We start from the raw sequence: 22,433 nt of genomic DNA on the forward strand, positions 1-22,433 counted from the left end.
AGTTTCCATGTCTCAATTTACACTCAATGGACAAAACATTAGAGTAGGGGGTGATGGGAAGTTGACACCGGCATCTCCCACGCAGAGTGAAATGTACCCAAACCGAATGCAGATAGTAAATAAGCAGACATTGGGACTTCCCAACAGTGTATTACAATCAACGAATGCGGGTAAATGTGGTGATCTTAGCGACTTTGATTGTGGACGTATTATCAGCACAAGACAGATGAGTCATTCTATCGCCCAAGAGGTAAGAAACCTAGAATTCTCAAGGGCAACTGTATCAAGGTCTATGAGTATGCGATCAACATATGTACCAGTGAGCAAGTGGTGGCTGACCCCATTCCATTGATGTAGACTGTCCAGGCTCATACAGACCAACCACAGGGCAGCTGCAGCACAAATCACGTCCAGTTTCAATGTCAGAGGTCCAAGCCACATCGGTGAATGAATGGTACAGCATATTTTACATACCATGGGCTATAGGAGCCTTCATCCTAATCATGTACCACTGTTGACAGTTCATCATCGGCCATTGCGTCTCGCCTGGTGTCGGGAACCATCAAAATGACCTCTGCAGAGTGGACCAGAGTTATGTGGTCTGATAAATCCCATTATCAGTTGTACAAGCTGACAGGAGAGTGCAGGTGTGCATCTACAGCATGAGGCCATGGTCCATTTATGCCAAGTCAGCTCTGTTTAAGGAGGTGATGGCTCTGTGATGGTTTGGGAAGCCTTTCTGTATGAAAGGTCCCGTGGTGTGTCTGGAGAGATCCTTAAATGCTGCCAGCTACCAGAATATGCTGGCTGATCACCTACACACTTTCATTGCCTTTGTGCATCCTGCAGCCGATGGTATGTTTCAGCAGGACAATGCGCTGCCCACCAGGCCACAACCACCCAGGCATGGCTCAAGGAACACTCATCTGAGCTTTGGACCATACAGTGGCTCCCAAGGCCCCTCAGATTTAAATCTGATTGAATCTCTCTGGGATGCCGTAGTGCAAGACATCAGATCCATGTATCCGGGACCGACGTCTAAGGTTTATGAACATGGCTAGTATTATCTTCGGCAATCCTCTGGCATCCGGTGTAGTCAATGGCTCAGAGAGTACAGACTGTTATTTGTGCTAGAGGAGGACCAATACGCTATTATAGTATCGTTCCTCCATATCTAGAGATGTTTGGTATCTCTAATGTTTGTCCATTGAGTATATATAATAAAACAACCTTCATATCACTATTGAAGATCTTTATTTTGGTTGATTTATATTTGGATGATTTTTATATACAATAAGAGAGTAGAAAATATGTGTGCATTTTGATATGAAATGACTAGAACTTGGATCAATATTTTAATCAAATTTGGAATAAGACAGAAATTAGGTCAAAACACTAAACTCGATCAAAACTGGAGACCACAGAAATGTGAGTCTTAATAAAAATTAGGGTAGGTGTTAGTTAATCACATATAATTAGAGATATTAGGAAGGAACTTCTCGATTTATTCATAAAACCGAATATTAAAAAAATTACTAATAATTATTTGCTGATATTTTGCTGGTATTATATTCAATATCCTCATGGTACAAAAACAGTTTGTCACAGTACACAACAATTTAGTTAACTGTGAGACTAGTTTAAAAAAAAATTGTAACAGACAACTCAAGGAACTAAAGTCCTAATTGGTGTCCATAATGAGTTCAAGGAGTGGTATGATAGACTTTGTGTTTCCTAGGAGGGACCTCTCACGATGAGTCTTTTGACTCCATGGAGGCCTGAATAATAATAATAATTTTTTAAATCAGATTATTGCAGTTTGTGCACCGTGACAAACTGCTTTTGTGCTCTGAAGTTGCTGGATATAATACTAGCAAACTATCAGCAATTAAGTTAAATATTAATTATGTTCTTATTATTCTGTTGTGCGTTAATACCATCAAATAAATTGACAACTGGCAACACGTTTTTCTACTTGTTTAGAAAGGAACTTGACATTGTTAGCATTTAGGGATCTGTGAGCAGAGATAATCTAAGAAGGTATGGTCGCTTAAATAGAATGAGAGAGCAGAGTTTAGCTAAACAGGTTTGATGCTAGGATATCAGGGGAAAAGATCCAGGGAGTACAAGAATCAGTAGGTGATTAATTAGTGATTAACTAATTAAAAAGAAACATGTTATGGATTTGTTAATTGTTATCATTACTGATAAATTTAATTTAGGTCATATGGATGGTACTGCAAAATAGTGATTTGATATGGAATTTGATAATATTCAATGAGCTATATTGAAGAAGTCCATGTTTTATATATACTGTATAAGAAAATAATAAAGGATGAGAGGGAATGCATGTAAGAAATTGTGAAGCATGAGCAATCTTTTTTTAAGCTTGATAATTAAGAAAGATGAGAAATATATGCATTCAGTTGCCATAGTTATGTTAGCTAGTACATACGTGTTTTTTTCCCACTCTTGGTTTTTCTCTGTGTGCCCCAGTTTTCTCCTCAAAAAACATGAAAACATGAATGTGATCTAGAACATTTGAGTTATTGATAGTTAATGCCTTAACTCCCCCCCCCCCCACTCCTCAATATATTTAGGTCTCCTGATAGAAAATAATTAATGAGAGTTGTTATCTGATATCTACAAGGTTGCATATTGGAGAGCAGTGCCCTAGAATGAAAAAAAAAAAGCATAATTAGGGATCTCTTTTAGTTTATAATAGCTTTCCAATAAATAGGGTAGTTGGGCTCACACTGGGTGTCAAAAGAATGGTTTTGAACATTTTTCAAAACTGTTATCATGATGACTGTGTATTAAAGAATGTGTTGTAACATAAGGAAGATGGTTGGAAACAGACACCAGAAATTTAATAATATTTTATTAATGCAAATATTTCATTTTGAAACTAGAAGATCATCATAAGTGAACAAGCAGTTCAGAAGGTAAAGTAACAACAAACAATTTTTTTTTCCCTCCTTTCAACAGATAGAAGTTACATGCTATTGCAACACCATATGACAGCTGGTAAGGTGCAATATGTAATTATTTTAAAAAAGACTGCTTTGCCATTAATAAAAGGGAAATTAGCCTTCTTGGACATCCTTTTCTTGTACCCCATTTGGTGTACTAACGACTTCTGGTGTATTGTAAACCTGTTTTCACACAAAATTCAGTTCATTATTAGTTCTTTACTAAATAGAGCATGTCTCCAACCATGATGATTAACTAGAACTTGAAGCCATTCTATAGCAATGTTGTCAACTGAAGAAGATTCAGTGCATCTGTGACAGTTACAAGCCTGTGCTTAATAACTCCAACCACGTATGGCAAGTTTCAGTTCCATACATTGCTGAAATCTATAAGTTCAAGATGCCAGGAAATTATATTCTTGGTTCCATCCTTTATCCAAGTGTAAGCAACAAAGTTTATGCATGAAGTAACATCACAACTGGGCTACTTGCATATAGAACTAATGGCTTCACAAGGAACCATCAATTGCCTTAGTATCCTATAATGCAAGGCATATCCTTACAGACATGTATAATGCTATGCATTATGGGAAGACAGAAACCAGTCTGGATAGTGGCCCTATCCATAATACGTAGCATTATACATGACTGTAAGGATATGCGCCTTGCATTATGGAATACCAAGCCAACTGATGTGAAGCCATTGGGCTATCCTTAGTATTCTATAATGGAAGGCACATATCCTTACAGACATGTATAATGCTATGTATTATGGAAAGGGTTACTGCCCACACTGGTTTCATCTTTTATTGAGGTATCATCAGTGGGAGCCAGACCCAGAAGAGATACCAAGGTTGAAGTAATGCAGAAGTCATATTTCCCATATATAAGTTATCAAAAGGTGTCATACCTTATTACTGAAATACTTTAGATTAGAGCTAGTTGTTGAAAGTCATGAAATTACTTTGTTCACAAACTTTGTTTGCTTACGCTTGAATAAAGGATGAAACCAAGAATTTAATTTCTTGGCATCTTTAACTTCTAGTATAACCAATTGAAAAAACTTTCAACGACTAGCTCTAATCCGGAGTATTTTAGTAATAAGGTGTGACACCTTTTGACTACTTTTATATGGGAAATATGACTTCTGCATTACTTCAATCTATATGGCTATCGATTGGTTAACGTGACATGATTAAATGAATGATTGTTGTGTTTTGCATTAGAGTGGATGAGTGATTACGATGTTTTCTTCAGGATTATGAGAGTGATTAGTGTTGTAAATTAGTGATTGAAGATGAAAAGACTCATCTGATCACTGATAGTGGAGCACAAGGTAAGACTTTGACTTTTGATTTTTGATGCAATTTAATTGCTATTGCTTCGCGTATTTAGCCAACGCTTGGTATTGCTGGCAGTCCTCTGCGGCTATGGGATTTTCTAAAGAATTTCTGCTGGCAGGTCTGTAGACCTGCGGGATTTCTACTTGTACTCACTTGCAATTAAATCAATATGAGCGTGCCTGACCTAGATGCCGTCACCGATTTGCTCGATAAAGAGCCGACTCTTATACTCATTAATAAACTTCAAAAGAAGTTCAAGCTGAAATGGCCTACTAGCATGATCGACCCCGACATCATTATCGAGTCACTCGACAAAGGGCTAGCACTCACTTTTGTTAAAAAGCTTCTCAAAAAATTTGAATGTGAATGGCCTGGCTACTTAAACTTATATTCTTCACCTGAGGTTGATGATGAGGAAAATGAAGACTCTCCTCGAATGGAGGAAAAACTCAATATAGTCGTCTCTGCCTCTAATCCTTCTGATCAAGGAGAGATCCATGCTCGTAAGAATCGAAAAACTTTCGCTGCTGAGCCAATAAATGATGTTGATATGGACGAAGACACTCCCATTTCAGACCCCTCTGCCTCCCCCAATGAAAAGGTGCCACCGATTATCCTAAGGGAAAAGCAGAGATGGACAACCACCATGGCTAATTAAGAACCACCATGGCTAACTTACAAATAAGTTATAGATCACCTAAAAATGTAGATGAGGGCATAAAAATTCAGCCCACCACGGTGGCTGATTATAAAAATCTTACAAACGAGCTGGACGTAAGAGGAACACGATATCACACATTTTCACTTGCCTCCGAAAAAAATCTGAAAGTGGTCCTACGAGGAGTCTCCGAGGATATTGACATGGATGAAATAGTCACTGACTTCAACTTACAGGATCTACCTCCTATAAAGGTCAGTAGATTGTTCAGATCAAATAAGACACCTTTGCCTCTAGTTTTAGTAGAGATTCATAATATTTACAAAGACATATAGAATCGAAAATCAATCTGTGGACTTAAAATCACCCCAGAACCATTGAGGAAGAGAGCATCTTTTGGGCAGTGCCACAGATCCCAAAAATTTGGCCATTCCCAGAAGCTATGCAAATCCCAGTACAGATGCTTAAAATGTGGCGAGAATCATCCCACAAACACCTGCACCAAGCCAAATTCCACCCCAGCCTAAGCGCGCTAATTATGGCAGTTCTCACCCCGCTAATTATAGAGGGTGTATACATCACCCCATAAATAGATGGAATGATCCAAATAATCAACCTACCTCGTTATCTAGTGTGAGAGTTCCTGAAATTCAAGCTCCTCAGTCCTCCAAGAGTGAGAACATGACAACAGGTGCTCGTCCACCATTAACTGAGCCCCTTAAGAAAATGAATCTTCAAACATCAAGCGAGAACATATGCTGATGTGGCCCGCTCCAAACAGATAGTACAAAACCAGAACCTAGCTAATCCACATTCAAATCTATCAGCTATTATCACCTCTTCTCTTGCAAATATGCTGCAGGATTTCAGCAACTCAAATCCATCACTAAGTGTTACAAAAAGATTTTTACAGCAAACCCAATCCATATTATCTGCACTCTCTGATGCATAGGAAAAAATCACCCTAGATTCACTTAGGATTATCGCTTGGAACGCCAACGGTATCAAAAACAAATTGTTGGAAATCCAGGAATTCAATAATAGATATAACCCAGATATATTTCTAATCAGTGACACTCACCCGAGGCCTGCTGACAACCTAAAAATCAGAGGGTATCAGATTTACAGAAACGACAGACTTGGGTATAGAGGTGGAGGTACAGCCACCCTTATCAAAAACTATATCGACCATCATTCAATAACCAACCCTACAACCACCGACCTCGAAATCACAGGCATTAATGTCCTCACAAACTCAATTGGAAACCTAAAAATTTTTGCTGCTTACAACCCTTCATCAAAAACATTGTTGACCTCAGATCTGGATGCAATCCTTGGAGTAAAAGGACCGGTCATCATCGCTGGAGACTTCAATGCAAAACATCCTGCCTGGAACAGTAAATTACCAACAAAAATAGCCGCATACTGTTTAACTACTCAAGTTCCAATTGCATAGCTGTGGCTGGTCCTTCAATACCAACTCATCTCAGTCCAATTGGCTCCTCCGACGTCCTAGATATAGTTGTCCTCCAAAATGTCAAATTGCAGTACAACTTGGATTCACTTGACGAATTAACCTCTGACCACAACCCTATTCTGCTCCAATTAGGCAATCAGAAGGGACTGTTCCCTCCACTTCATACCTTGGGAAAAATTATCCAATGTGCTCACAAACTACTTTGGTCCTGTTCCTCATATTAACTCTAAAGAAGAAGTTGATTCTGCAGTCAATAAATTTACTCAACAAATCAATGCATTGCAAAACCTTATCATCTCTCACCTCAAATACGCCTACTTCTAAGCCTAAAAGACTTCCAGAAGAAAAATATGAACTTAATCAGGGAAAAAAATAAGGCAAGAAAAAGATACTTCAATACCAGGGCTCCCCAGGATAAAACGTTACTCAACCGGTTAGATAGTGCAGTGAGAGATGCACTGTGAAGGCCCACAGGAACAAACTATGAGAAGAAAAATTAGCTTCCATTTCACCCGGTGATCCGTTTGGAAACTGTTAAGAAATATCAAAAATAAAAATAAAACTCTTCCTCCTCTCAAATCGGATTTAGGCATAGTTCACTCAGATGCTGAAAAAGCCGAAACTATAGTCAAAAACTTAGAAAAGCAGTGCAGCCCTTCTTATGATAACCTGAACTTCAATAATATTTATAAAATCCACTGCCACATCAGATATGTACTAAAACAGTGTGATACTTGTACCAGCCAACTCACACCTACTTCTCCAGTCGAAATCTACGACATCATACAAAATTTAAAAAATAAAAACGCTCCTGGACCTGACGACATCCCTAATAAAGTTATTAAACTGCTACCCCAAAAGACCATTGTACATCTTACAACAATAATAAATGTCATGCTTAGATTAAAATGCTTTCCCTATGCTTGGACGTTGGCAGATGTAGTCCCTATTTATAAGCCTGGTAAGGACCCTCAGCTGCCACAAAGTTATCACCCCATCAGTCTGATTTCCTGTTTGGGCAGAATCGCTGAAAAAGTCATCCTCTCCAAAATACAAGTTTCTGTGAACAAGCTAAATATCCTACCTATAGAGCAGTTTGGTTTTTGCAAACTCCACAGCACTACTCAACAGATCCATAGACTAGTTGAATACATTAGCACCAGCTTCAACTGGCAACAATACACCGGAGCAGTCTTTCTTGACTTAGAAAAGGCCTTCGACAAATTATGGCACTTCGGACTCCTATACAAGCTGATTTTAGCCGACATTCCACTGGATCTGATCCACCTCATTAAGTCCTTTCTTTCTGGAAGACGCATGCATGTTAAACTAAATGGGATGGTATCTACCCAGCGGCAGATCTTGGCTGGAGTGCTTCAAAGATCCCTCCTGGCGCCGATACTTTCTTGATTTACATCGTGGACATCTCGCATAACCCGATGTCATCTATCATGCTCTCTATGCTGACGATACAGCAATATTGGCCAGATCTCTTAAACCCCATCTTGTTACAAAGAAACTACAAGATGACCTGCAAACTGGAACACTGATTCTCCATTTGGAGACTGCAAGTAAATCTTCAAAAAAGCAGTGCTCTTCTGTTCACAAAAAATTCAACATCTCCCAAAGAAGACATCTTTCTATTTAACATCAAGATTCCCTGGAAAACAGAAGCCAAATATCCCGGTGTACTGCTAGATAGAAAACTAACCTTCAGCCCGCGTACAAAATCCTTATGTGCAAAGGCATCAAAAGTTATCACTCAGCTCTATCCTCTTATCAATAGGAACAGCAAAATATTAAAATCAAACTGCTCCTCTACCAGTTGATGATTCGTCCCATTATCACTTATGCATCCCTTGCCTGGAGCCATACTTCAAGCTCAAATATCCTTAAACTGCAAAGACTGCAAAACAAATGCTTATGCATGATCTTAAATGCACCATGGTACATTAGAAATGTTCAACTTCATCAAGACACAAATATCCCTTATAATCTACTCTTTCCTGCAATTTCTCGGAGTAATGTACTTCTCAAAATCATCCTCACATCCAAATGAATTAGTCCAACAAGCAGCAAATTATGATGAATTGGAATTATGCAAATATAGACGACCTAAGGCCATCCTAATTCCCTTTCAAGATCTATAACTTGCCCAACTTGGGCCGAGCACATAGCTCATAAATTTTTCCCTACATAGTAAAATATCAGATAGCAGGGATTAAAAGCATTATGCTTCACCCTTATAGACAGTAACATTCTGCGTTCTGCTATATGGCTATCAGTAGACTCCAGGTCAGTATCAGCACACTGGAAAAATGGTTCAACTGAAGGATTCACGTCAACTCCCACAAACGCTCATCCATATTATTTTCTAGAAGGAAGGTTGACAAAAAAGAAGATATCCTGCTCTCTGGTCAAAAGATCCCATGGCCGACAGAGACCAAATACCTTAGAGTACTACTGGATAAAAAAATTCCTATTTAACAGTCACAATAAACTCATATGTTCCAAGATATCCAAAGTAATAGCTCAACTCTATCCTGCAATCAACTGAAACTAAACACATTAAACAAACTACTACTTTACCAGATGGTGATACATCCAATTATCACTTACGCTTCCCCAGTATGGAGTCATGCTTCATTATCAAATATTTCAAAACTACAAAGAAAATGCCTAAGGATGATTCTGGATGTCCCATGGTTTATCAGAAATTCACAGATCCATCGAGAAACCAATATTCCATATATTTCCTCCCTTTGTGATCTAGCAGAAAAATTCTTCGTCAAGTCAAGATCGCATTCTAACCCTCTGATCTCACAAGCTGTCAATTACAATGAAGCAGAGTACTACAAATACAAGAGACCCAAGTCTATTCTACTCCCAGCTGAATATAACTAATACAATTGCCCCCAGAGGGCGAGCATAAGGCTCACAAAATCATCCTTTCCACCAACTTTTCTTTACAGATAAAGGAAAAATGAAAAGCATTTTATGCTTCACCCATCATGACAGTAGCATTATGCATCTTGGTATATCTTCTGAGTCTGGCTCCCATTGAGGTCTTATTAGTGGTAAGGGCCACTATCAAGATTCGTTTCAGTCTTTCCATAATGTATAGCATTATACATGTCTGTAAGGATCTGTGTCTTGCATTATGGGATACTAAGACAATTGATGTGAAGTCATTAGCTCTATATACAAGTACCCAGTCATGACATTACTTCATGTGCAAACTTTGTTTGCTTACACCAGGATAAAGGATGAAGCCAAGAATATAATTTCTTGGGATCTTTAACTTATAATATAACCAAGTGAAAAACCTTTCAATATTGTAGGAATCTCTGAATCAGTTTCAAATATCCTTAAAAGATATAATTTAGTTCCCAAGTTTTTCCCTGTTAATTTCCTGGTTATTTCACCAAGGATAAACAGGCCTGCTCTTTCCCTCTCTAGGGTTTAGCAGGTTCAGTGTGATTGCCTTCTCTCTTACCTTGGACAAAAGGATATTCTTTTTTGGGAGGGGGGGGGATGACTGCAGAACATAGTTAAGAAGTGTATGGCACAACATGGAGTGGACACTGACCACAGCATCTTCTGGTCCAGAACCCTGTTTGTTACATCAGTGTCATTTTAAGTTTGTTTGAAAAGAGTGCTGAAGCACTATTCCCCCGAACTTAAACTAGAATGACAACCTTTCCTTAGCTAAAATTTGGAAGAGTCATATCATTACTAATGGCGAGCAGTAACTTTTTGTCAAGAATTTTAATTTAGACATTTTTAGTTACTAGCTTCTGCACAGTCTCTAATATTTTCATTACAGACATGCAAGACTGACTCTGAAATATTGGGTACCATGACAGATTAAGGGGTGTAGTTTGAGTGAGCTTGGTGGATAGGTGAGAGAAGCCTATTAGATAGATACAGAAGAATTATTGCACATGGTAATAACTGAATGGAGAATGAGTGGTCATGCCTGGAAGCTGTACAAAGATCATGTGAGTAAGGAAGTGAAAAGGTCTTTTGCTTGACAAGTGAAAAATGGAATTAATTAATCAATATAAATGATGTGCACCACCACTACAATGTGCCTGTTGTATATTACCTTGAATGTTTTCAAGGTAATGTACAATAGGCATTATAGTTTGCAAGTATTTTGTGGCCTCTCACAATGAATTGTTTGATTGATTAGTGGCCTGGAAAATAATATTATATTCTCAGATTAATTTTATTTCTCTTTTTTTATATATGGATTCTATAATAGCTGTACTTCACTTATCTTAAATTTGACCTTCTGAATTATGCAGTGTAACCATTGTAAAATTTTATATCTTGTTATTTGAGCATTTTTAGTTGAATAACATCAGCTCCAACTGCTCTTCCACATTTCAGGTTTCCTGATGGCCTGTTTCTTACATCATGTATTGATATGTATTCCTGATTCCATTTTCTTGAATATCTTCAGATGCTGTTCTGTGACTACTTATTACATTTAGAGGTTTTTCCCAAGTAATTCCTCCAGACATCCAGAATATTATTTATCTTCAGTTTTTATAGTCTTTGATTCTTATCACAGTACTTTTTCTTTCATTAGCCTCCAGAGCTCCCTTCTCTGCGGGTGATATGTTTGCGAGTCTGCCACCTCTCACTGCATGTCCCACTTCCTTTTTATCTCTTCCTCACCAAACACAATGAACCGTAACCAAAAGAAATGTGTTTTTACTGCAGATCTCAAAAATTCTCCTACACAAAATAGTTTAAAAAAATCTCATAAAAAAGCATCAAAAATCCAACCAAACAGCCCACCAACACTAATTTTTACCCCCCCCCCAAAAATAAAGACACCTGTTTAGACCAAATAACAAAAATCATCCTCACAGGAATGAAGGCTTTCATCCCCTATTCCTCCAGTCCAGACTCTCAGCCACCATTCAAGTCTTGTTTTTCAAAATTCTTGGCCTAAACAGCAATATCAGGCTACAGTCATCTAAATCAGAACAACAACTGGCAACCTCAACAGCCACTGTACACCTGAACTGCCCAAACTACACATTACACAGCTCTTTCTGCCAAATGGGTGGTACTTGTGCATTCATAGGAACCAACATGCCATGCCAGAGGCTGCAGATCCTTGAATCCCCACTATTTGATCTGCTTAGGTTCAAAATTTCTCTACCAAATCAATTTGCCCTTCTCGTATGCCCCCTCTATTGCTCTCCAAACTCTGGCAACCCCTCTGACCTCTTCAACTTTCTACAGCTTAAGTACCCCAATAGTGAGGTCATCCTTCTTGGGGACCTCAATGTCCACAGCTCATATTGGCTCCCCCCTTCTCCAGTTTAACCAGTCAAGTAGGCAGGGACGCTGAGGTGTTTGCCATCAGCAATGATCTATCTCAGATCATCAATCCTCCCACCAGAATGCCAAACAACCATGTCCAATCTGCCAACACACTTGCCCTCTTTCTAACAAGCTCCCCTTCCAGGTATACTGTGGTTGTCAGTTCTTGGAAACTTGGACCACAACCACATACAAGTCTCTTTTGCTGCAGAACAACCTTTATCCACCAGTTCACAGTCTTGTGTACTTTGGCACTACAAGGGTGCCAACTGGGAGGACCTTCGTGATTTCTATTCCTCCTTCTCATGCTCCAACTACTGCGTCAGTTCTGATCCAGATACCTGTTCAGACCGAATAACAAAAATCATCCTCGCATGAATGAAGGCTTTCATCCCCTATTCCAGTTCAAACACTCATGCACCATCCAAGCCTTGGTTCTCAAAAAAATGTGCCAATGCTGTAAAAGAAAGAAACCTCTGGAGTTTTGGCTCAAGGCCACAAGACCAAATGCTGCAATCTCACCTACTCAAATGGCAGTTGCTCTTTTTGGTCCCTTGCCAAAGCCATTGGATGCAACTTCTGCACACCCAGGTTTCCTGTCTCTCTCACCAAAAGACAAGGCCAACTTACTTGCATCACTCTTCTCTTCCAATTCCTGTGTTAATGACCTGGGCAAAGTTCCCTCTGCTCCATAAAGAGCAGCTCCTCTCATATCTCCCATCAAAAAAGAAATCCGAAGAATCCTTAACAACTGAACACAAACAAGGTATCTTGTCCTGATGGTATCCCACCTATGGTGTTAAAAAATTATTCCCCAGAACTAACACCTATCCTGTATCGCCTCTTCAATTTCACTCTTTAATCTATCCTATTCATCTGGCATCTATCCAACAACATGGAAACAGGTCCACATCAAGCCTAATCCAAAGAAAGGTGATAAAAGTCAACCAATGAACTACTGTCCAATTGCTTTCACTTCTGTTCTCTCAAAAATTATGGAGAAGGTCATCCACTACCAACTCTTGAACCATCTAGAGCAGCGTTTCTCAACCTTTCTAAGCCCAAGGACCAGTAAAATGCCTAAAACAATAATATGGACCACTAAGTTACAGAGGCGTAGCTGGGGGAGGGGGGGCAATCCACCTCGGACGGCACTTTTTTGGCGTTTAAGAAATCTTGCCGTACTGTCTATGGCAATAAAACCATATTGTTGTTCAATTCACCCCTCTTTTATTATTCGTCATTTTGCTGCTACAGATTTAGCGGCAGAATGATAATGAAAGAGGAGTAAAGTGAACAACAATATAGTTTTATTGCTTCTGCCTTTGAACATTCTGACGCTATTTATTGGTTTTTTTGACTTTCCATTTGATTTCAATAATTTTTACTTATTCAATTTTAATTTGTTTTGTTTGGATAATTAAAAAAAAACGTATATTTATTTAATTAATTCAAGGTTGCGAAACACTGATCTAGAGACATATCAACTAATCAGTGACCAGCAGTATGCATTCTGCCACTCATGATCTACAGCTGATCTTGCTTTCACCACCCAACTACAGTTATTGGAAGTTTTTCCACTTGGTTATGCTATAAATTAAAGATACCAAGAAATTATATACTTGGTTTAATCCTTTATCCAGGTGTAAGCAAACAAGTTTGTGCCTGAACTATTTTCAGGATTGAAGCAACCTGTATATGGAAGCTTATAAGTTCACATTACTTGCCTTAGTATCCCATAATGCAAAGCACATATCCTTACGGATATGTATAATGCTATACATTATGAGAAGGGTCACTGTCCAGACCGGTTTTGACCTTTATTGAGGTCTCGTCAGTGGGAGCCAGACCCAGAGGTGATACCAAGGTTGAAATAATGCAGAAGTCATATTTTCATATATGAGTTGCCAAAAGGTGTCACACCTTATTATTAAAATACTCTGGATTGGAGATAGTTGTTGGAAGTTATAAGCTTCTATATACGAGTTGCCCCAGTCCTGAAAATAGTTCAGATGATTATATACCAAGTATATAATTTCTTGGTATCTTTAATTTACACCCAACTATGGATTCAAGCCATGGAGAGATTTGGAGAAACTCATGGGGTTGCCCTCAACATTTCAAAGGCATTTGATTGCGTCTGCCTTCTCCACTCTGCAATTGGATTGTCAGCTTTCTCACTTGTCGCTCACCACGTATTGTGGAAGCTACATATTCTACCCACATAACCTTTTTGCCTAAGAATTAATTATAAATAGGATTGTAGGTAATCCAGGATCTTAACTCAAATATAACAATTCTCATGTTAAATTAGGACATCACTTTTGCTGTAATAAACTATCTATATGAAATTGTTCTCTGAGATGTTATAAATGTCAAGGTCCTGGAGAAAGTAGTCAAGGAAAAAAATACAAGAATGGATTAATGAAAATGAGATACTGTACAGGGGACAGCATGGCTTTGTGAACGGTAGATCATACCTCAGTAACTTGCTCAAGTTTTATAACACAGTGACGGCTGAACTGGATAAGGATAATGGGTTTACAGTCATACTGCTGGACCTGGTTAAGGCCTTGAACAGGATACCACATGGAATTCTAATCTGTAAACTGCAACATATGGGAATGGATATAGGGTTGGCGAGATGGATAGGTGGGTGGTTGATGGAGAGATATCAGAGAGTAGTTTATTCATGAGTATAGTCCAAAAGACGGCCTGTGACTAGTGGTGTGCTGCAGGGTTCTGTTCTTCAACCACTGCTGTTCAATTTGTTCATTAACGATATAGGGAAGGATCTAAGAGGAACAGTTCATTTGTCCGCTGATGATGCAAAGTTGGGTAGGGCAATAGTGAATGCAGAAGATGTCAAAATCTTGCAGGATGATTTGGATAGATTGGAGTTCTGGGCTAAGGAGAATGGATGTCAATTTAATGTGTCAAAATGTAAGGTTATGCATTTTGGGGTGAAAAGATTAGCAGCAGTATACCACATTGGTGGAACTGTGCTCCAGGAGATTGATGAGGCCAGGGACTTGGGAGTGTTGGTGGATAGGGAAATGAAGTTTAGGGGGCACATTACAAAAGTGGCTAAATCAGCTCATCGACTCACTTGGTTGTTGAAAAATACTTTGGCGAGCAGAGACAAGCAAGTTATTGTTCCTCTGTACCCAGCCTTGATAAGACCTCATCTCGACTACTGTGCCCAGATTTGGTCACCTAGGTTTCTTCTGGATGGGGAGGAGGTGGAGAGGATCCAGAGGCGAGTGACCAAGATGATAGCAGGTCTATGGAATGAACCTTATGAGAACAGGTTGAAAATTTGTGGGTTGCAGAAACTGGTCAATAGGCGGAAGAGGGGAGATATGATTGAGATATTCAAATTGCTGAAGGTTTCTATAGGATTAATTCAGAGGATATTTTTGAGATCAGGACTGGTGGTTGGAAAACTAGGGGACATTATGGAAGCTGGGCAAGAGTGTGGTTAGCAAGGGTGTTAGAGCTGAGTTCTTTACTTTTAGAGTGGTAAATGAGTGGAATAAGCTGCCAGAGTCTGTTGTGGGTGCTATGATGACAGTGAATGAGTTCAAGGCAAGGTATGATAGATACTGTGAGAATGCCGAATAGTAGTGTGGACATGATGTTTAGGGCCTCCCTCGATGAGTCTAAGGACTCCCTGGAGTCGCCCGTAATAATAAATAGAATATAGCTTTGAGGTAGTTATTTTATTTTTATTTATTTATTTTTTCACTAGAGGTCAGGACAGTAGAATAATCGCTGATCAAATCATTGTTTCTTTGGCATAATGTGTGATATATAATTTAACTTGTCTCTGTATATATGGGTGTATACTCCAGATGATTACTTTAATATGATGTTGATAAATTAAAGTAATTATTTCTAACATGGTTGTAGTCTCCATAATTTGTCTGAAATGAATGCTGATTCATAATTTTTCATATAATTTTTTGCACAAGACACTACTTCACTCCTTCACAGTTGCTAACTTTATACAAAGCCCAAATCTTCCCAGCCATGGAATATTGCTCCCATATTTGGGGTGGTGTACCAAAATCCTCTCTGAGGTTGCTCAGTTCTATCCAGAAGAGGCTATCTGGCTAATTCACGATCCTTCTCTCACACAGACCTACTTCATTCCCTTTCTCATAATGTTCAGTTTCTTCCTTGTGCCTCTTTTACAGATACTTTCACGGACAGTTCTCTGCTGAATTGGCCACTATTATTCCTTCACTCTCCTCCAAAATAATTAAAACAAGAGCCACTGATAGCCAACACCCTTTTATAGCTCATCTTAAAACTCACCGAACCAACTTCACTACCTCCTCTTTTATTCCATCTACTTCTGTCCTTTAGAACAGTCTTCCACACTCAGCCTTCCCCAGAAATTACAACCATCAACTGTTCAAGCAAAATGTGAAACAGGCTCCACCTTTCTTCTGTTCCTCTTGTCCACACACAGAATTAATGTGCTATAGGTCTTGTGGCCTTTCATGTGTGGACTAGATATATATAAATTCCTCACCTACATGATATTTAGCTTCAGTATTCTTATCATCCCATGACTTTTATTATTATTATTATTATTATGAGTGGAATATGTTGATTTTTTTTTTTTTTTTGACCAAAAACGAATGACTAATGTAATAAAAAAAACTAATGCTAGGTTTATTAGGTCGTAATAATTATTTAATAAACCTACTAGTTTTGCCACTTAAGCTAGTGGCTTCATCTGGGTTAGGATGAACATGCAAATATACAACAAACATTAAATATGAATCATTACATAACTTAAAACACTGAATGTGTAGGAACCATTACACAAAATACAAGCAAAACAGAAACATGTGGAAGGTGGAAACCTACACGTGGTCAGTCATTGTTCAGCAGGTGTGCCCAATAGTTTGCAGAAAAATTAAAGATGTCACACAAAATCATCCCTTAGTTTCTGTTGAGAGTGCCTTGTGAGTGGATTACAATTGTAGGCCACTTTGATGTTGCAGGTGCTGAAGTTGTCTTCTATGTACAGCATTGAGCTCTCGTCCCATTCAATGTTGTGGTGAGTGTGGAAAAAATGGAATGCCAGACCTGAGCTGTCTTCTGTGTTGTTATTGCAGTCTCCAATATGCTCCGTTTGTTTTATTTCTAAACGTCTCGATATTTGTCCAATGTAATTAAGGCCACAATAATATGGAATATTGTAAACTCCAGGATGTTTGTTGAAAGGTTTGTGGTCCTTGGGCGATCATAACAGATTTAGTACCATCATAATGGATTTGAAGGCCACTCTAATGTCAGAAGATTTGTGATTTTTAACAATAGTTAGTCAATAAAAGTGATGGAAATTGAGGTCCTGTAACGAATGTCATGGATCTGTTGTGGAGAGGGATTAGAGAACATTCTTTTAGGATATCCATAGCTGATCAATAGTTGGAGAATAGAATGTAATTCTATTCTCCAACTATTGATCAGCTATTGTAGTTATCTTTATGTAGTTGGAGAATAGAATGTAATTCTATTCTCCAACTACATAAAGATAACTACATACTCAGTACATAAAGGCAACTTCAGTGCAAGCGATATCAAAGAGGCTCCAATGGTAACCCACTCACAAGGCACACTCTCAACAGAAAAATCCAAGGGATGATTCTGTGTGACATTTGAAAGTCGCTTATTAGATCTTTCAACACATCATACTTCAATTTTTCCTGCAAACTATCAGGCATACCTTCATGAAGAATGACTGACCATGTGCCAGCTTCCACGCTCCACATGCTTCTGTTTTGATTGTAATTTTGTGCAACGGTTCCTATACATTCAGTGTTTTTAGTTATGTAATGATTCATATTTCATGTTTGTATATTTGTGTGTGTTCATCCTAACCCAGATGAAGCCACTAGCTTAAGTGGTGAAACTAATAGGTTTATTAAATAATTATTACGACCTATGAACCCAGAGTTAGTTATTTTTTATTATATTATTATAATAAAAAATAGATTCCACGGTATCGCCATGGAATCTGAGACTCATCATGGGAGACACAAACTATTACACACGCACGTGTGCACACACACACACACTCTATCATACATCTCCTGAAATTTATTCACTGTCAGGGAAGTCATAACTAATTCTGGCAATTCATTCTGCTCATTCACCACTCTGCATGCAAAAAAATCTAGTCCACACAACCCTAGTACCATACTCTTACACTACTTCCACAGATAACTCCTAGTTCTCTATTTGTCATATATTGAACAATTTCCTTTGCATCAGTTTTATAAAATCTCTTCAATGTCATAAAAGTTTCTACCAGATCCTCTGTTTACTGCCTTTCAACTAAACATTATAACCTACATACCTTTAATCTATCCTCATAAGGAGCATTCCACAGACCTGTCACCAACTTAGTTGCTCATTTCTGAATCATCTCTACCACTTTCTATCCTGGTCCCCAAGAAACTCAGATGACCAAAATCTGTGCACAATATTCTGGATGTGGCTGAATCATTGCCTTATAAAGAGGAGATAATAACTTCCTTATATTTACTTGTTAGCATGTTTTTCAACATCCAGGTAATCCTTTGAGCTATTTTACCAACTTTTGCAATATGCCCTCTGAACTTTAACTCTTTGTCCACCATTATCCCCAAGTCCCTAGTCTTATCAATTTCTTGTAAACCAGTACCATCAATATGATACATCATACAACTTTTTCATCCTGAAGTGTATAACCTTACATTTTGCAACATTAAATTGACAATCATTATCCTTTGCCAACAATGTCAATTTATTTAAATCATCCTGTCAGATATCTACATCACCTTTATCAATTATTGCTCTCCCCAGTTTTGCATCATTAGCAAAAACTGAATATCCTCTCTTAAATCTTTTCATATGTCATTGATATGCAAATTAAAGAGTAGGAGCCCTAGTACTGAACCCTGAGGTACTCCACTAGTCACATCATTCTCCTGGACTCTACTCCACCATATACTCTCTAGTGTCTATCCGTCAGCCATCCCCCTATCCATGTTACTATCATCATATCCATTCCCATTTGCTCCATCTTTTGTAATTGTTTTCCATGCAGTATTCAAATGCCTTTGCAAAGTCCAGCAGCATCATGGTGTAGCTATTTCCTTAATCCAATTCTGCTGTCACTTTATTATAAAATGTGACTAAATTACTAAGATCTGACCTGCCGTTTACAAAGCTGTGCTGCCTATTATAGAGTATCTCATCCTATCCACCCCTGTTGGATTTTATCTTTAACCAACCAGTACTTTAACAGCCACTACTGATATATTAATTGGTCTGTAGCTTGCTACCTCTGCCTTGGGGTAACCTTTATGTAATGGAACTACCTTACCCTCTTTCAACTACCCTGGAACCCTGCCGGAGCTGAGATTTATATTGAACAACTTCATCAGAGGCAGTGCCAATTCTTTTGCATATATCTTACACAAACTGGCATGCCATTCAGTCCTACTGCTGTTCACATTGATATTTTTTTCAATATACTGAACACATCCTGTTCACCTACCTCAGTTTTGATATGTGTGTCTGTCACATCAGCAACTGCAAAATCTCCACCTGGATGATACACCTTTGCAAAATGATCACTCAGCAACTGAACTATTTTTTGTTTTTGCATCTGTCATCTTCCTACTATGAGCATTGTTTAAAGTCATCCTACCATAGTCATTTTTTTATTGTTACATAACAAAATAAAGTTTCTTGGGTTTACTTTCGCCTGCTTAGCTAATTTTCTATCATAATCTGATTTGGTCTTTCTTGCCACTTTGTACTGCTCATGAGTATGCTGATCACTTTTTCTTTATATACCCTTCACAGTGTTTTCATTTTTTGTGGCTCTTGCTTTATATCTCTACTTATCCACTTAATCCTCACTTGGTTTATCTTCCTGATCTTGGGTACGCAGTCTGATACTGCTTTTCTCAATCTCTGACTCATGCACTACTGGCATTCTTTCATTTGTTTATCTACTTTTGTTTAGCTACTTTTACTTACAGCTCAACTTACTAAAATTTTTCTCTGTATTCTATCTGGGTGCCTGCTAACTTACTTGCCAGGAACTTCAGATACCATTTTCACTATCTAGATTCCCTCTTTAGCTTTTGGAGTTTACCATGAAGTTCTAATTCTTCTATCCTGCAAACTGCTTTACTATATGCTATCTTGGCTGAATCCATCAGTGTTTTGTCTCTTGTTCTTCATGATTTGGTTCTTGTTTTTAAACTTTGATTTTTCCTCACCTCCAGCAGTACAGTAATATTCCACTTTGTTATAGTGTTGATGCTAGGTAATTTCTGAGAGTGGCCATTATTGCATCATCATTAATGGTGTGCTTTGCAGTCAGTTGTCATATGTGCATTGTTTGGCAAATGCAGACAAGATCAGAGCTTCTCAGAAATTAATTACTAGCACCACTTTATCAATACAAACAGTGGATCACAGAGTAACTCAGAAGACTGTGGATCATCCAAGTTTCACAGAAAACCTGTCCAGTCCCTCATCTAAAACACAAGTGTAATTATGACTTTCAGGAAAAATTGGCCAATAAAAGTTTATTATTGTTCTACTGTATTTGTATTTTCACCTATCTAATAAAATACAAATAATCTTATAAAGACTTCATTTAGCACTATTTCACGTAGTGCTTAATGTTCTAGGACCATCTCCTTGGTGCCAACTGGTGTATGTGTATTATTTTAGCCTATAGGTCACCTCTGAAATATACTTGACAAAGTTTGATACCTATTCTTTAAAGCTTTCATAATATTTGTTTTGTTATTTTTTTTAAATATAATATTCAATATTTATGCAGTACCATAGCAACTGGGTGCATTGGATTTATCAAATCTACAGCACCTAGTTGCTGGTGGTGGAATATTTTTACATGATATACTTGAGTTTTAAAATTCTGTTATGAAAAATATTCTTTCGCAAAATTTCAATTTCCTTCTTTTATGAAGCTTTCATCCTCTTTAATAAAACAATGAGTACAGTATATATACAGTAATTTCTCAGTTATCGAACTTTCAGTAAATCGATCCTTGAATGGATGTGTCAACTAACTTCTAGTATAGCACCATGTATTTATTATTATTATTATTCGTGCCTCCAAGGAGTCCAAAGACTCATCACGGGAGGACACCTACAACTGTCTCAATCACTACACCGAACCTCTACTATGAATCATCTCCATCAACGCCATCTACCTCCACCCTACCACAAGTAGTATTTTTTGTCTGTAAATTGCGTGTGTTCTGAAGGGCCGATTTGTCTGTATGCAGGATGAAAAACCCGAGTTTCTGGGAGAAAAAACCCTGCTACCTCCATATGAGATCGGCTAACTCACCTTCGATTGAAATCGTCCAGATAAAGATTCCTCCCGTCGCGACAAAAATCGAACTTAGGCCTATTCCAATTGAAGGGCGCAATGTACCGTTGTTCTTCCAATTGCGCTATGGAGGCATTATTATTTGTGCCTTTAGTTATCCAACTCTTCACTTATCCAATTGGCAAATTTCTCTTCTGCTGTGGCTGGATAATTTAGAGATTATTGTGTGTGTGTGCGCGCACAGTTTTTTTTTTCTCTGTTTGAGATCTTTTGGTACTGTAAAAGTAGGATGCCAACAGCAATTTTTTATTGTTGCCAGCAGAGTTATCCATTCTGCAGCAATATGAAAGTAGTAAATAAACATCATAACAGTGGAAGGTATAACTGCATTTCATAATGCTTGGTTTTTGGAGGCAGGAGTGTTGCATATGTTCATGAATCTTGTCACGATTGCATTTAATCTCTCTCTGTCTGTCTATGTATGTGTGTGTGTGTCAACATCTCAACCTAAGCAATTTAGCTCACCACCCTGGTTGACTGAGGGGTTAGTGTATCCTGCCAGAAGGCTGCAGATTCAAATCCTGCTATGGACATAGAGATGTTTGTGATTGTCTGTGAAAATGCTAGTTGTAGTGATGGACAGTAGATGGCATTGGTGTAGTTGATGCAGTTCACTGTAGTTGGTGGATGAGTGGTGGAGACAGAGTTGTAGAGTGGGTGCCCTCCCTCAATGAGCTTTGGACTACTTAGAGGTGTCGCATAATAACAATAAGCAAGGTACCTCATAAAATAAAACAAGAAAAACAGCACAGATTGGTTATCTACCATGAGTAAAACCCAGTTCTTATTTACAGATTTATTTTACAATTATTTTCAACTGTTAATACAAGCATATAATATGTTTGCTAATATTGATTAAATATAGATTTAGTGCTGAATTATTTTTAATTGTTGGTCAAATTTCTGCATGTGTAGTTTTTGGATCATTCTGTAGTTTCCTTCTCTTACCTCCTGAAAAGAATAAATGGGGAGGGGGGGGGGCTGGCACCTGGTATTTTGTGTACCTCAGTTTTTATTACAAGTCCTTTATCTGAACACATCTGGCTCACTGTGTTTTGAGACAATAAAAAACTAGTGAAAATTCACAGATGAGTGACTAAGATTGTGACTGTTCTATGGGAAAAAAAAGTTTGGAGGTTGAAGAATTTTACTGCTAGACAGAAAAGAGATCTGATATACATATAAGTTAAAGGAGAGT

General features: G+C 38.1%; 1 protein-coding gene across 4 annotated transcripts in view; it reads left to right on the plus strand.

Moving 5' to 3' along the window:
• Positions 1-22,433, plus strand: part of LOC150103802 (exonuclease mut-7 homolog) — a 313,402-nt gene that overhangs the window by 47,295 nt on the left and 243,674 nt on the right. For 2 of the 4 annotated variants that reach the window (XM_090396540.1, XM_090396543.1), the window contains one exon: positions 1,984-2,139. The exons of 1 other annotated variant lie outside the window; for it this stretch is intronic. The gene's annotated coding sequence lies outside the window, so the exon portion shown is untranslated. The remainder of the gene's footprint in view (positions 1-1,983; positions 2,140-22,433) is intronic. One more of the 4 variants, XM_090396541.1, reaches the window with a different exon arrangement.

This window comes from Typopeltis vanoorti, chromosome 8 (assembly GCF_054136105.1).
Source record: "Typopeltis vanoorti isolate ZY-2024b chromosome 8, IOZ_Tvanoo_1.0, whole genome shotgun sequence".
NCBI classification, from domain to species: domain Eukaryota; kingdom Metazoa; phylum Arthropoda; class Arachnida; order Uropygi; family Thelyphonidae; genus Typopeltis; species Typopeltis vanoorti.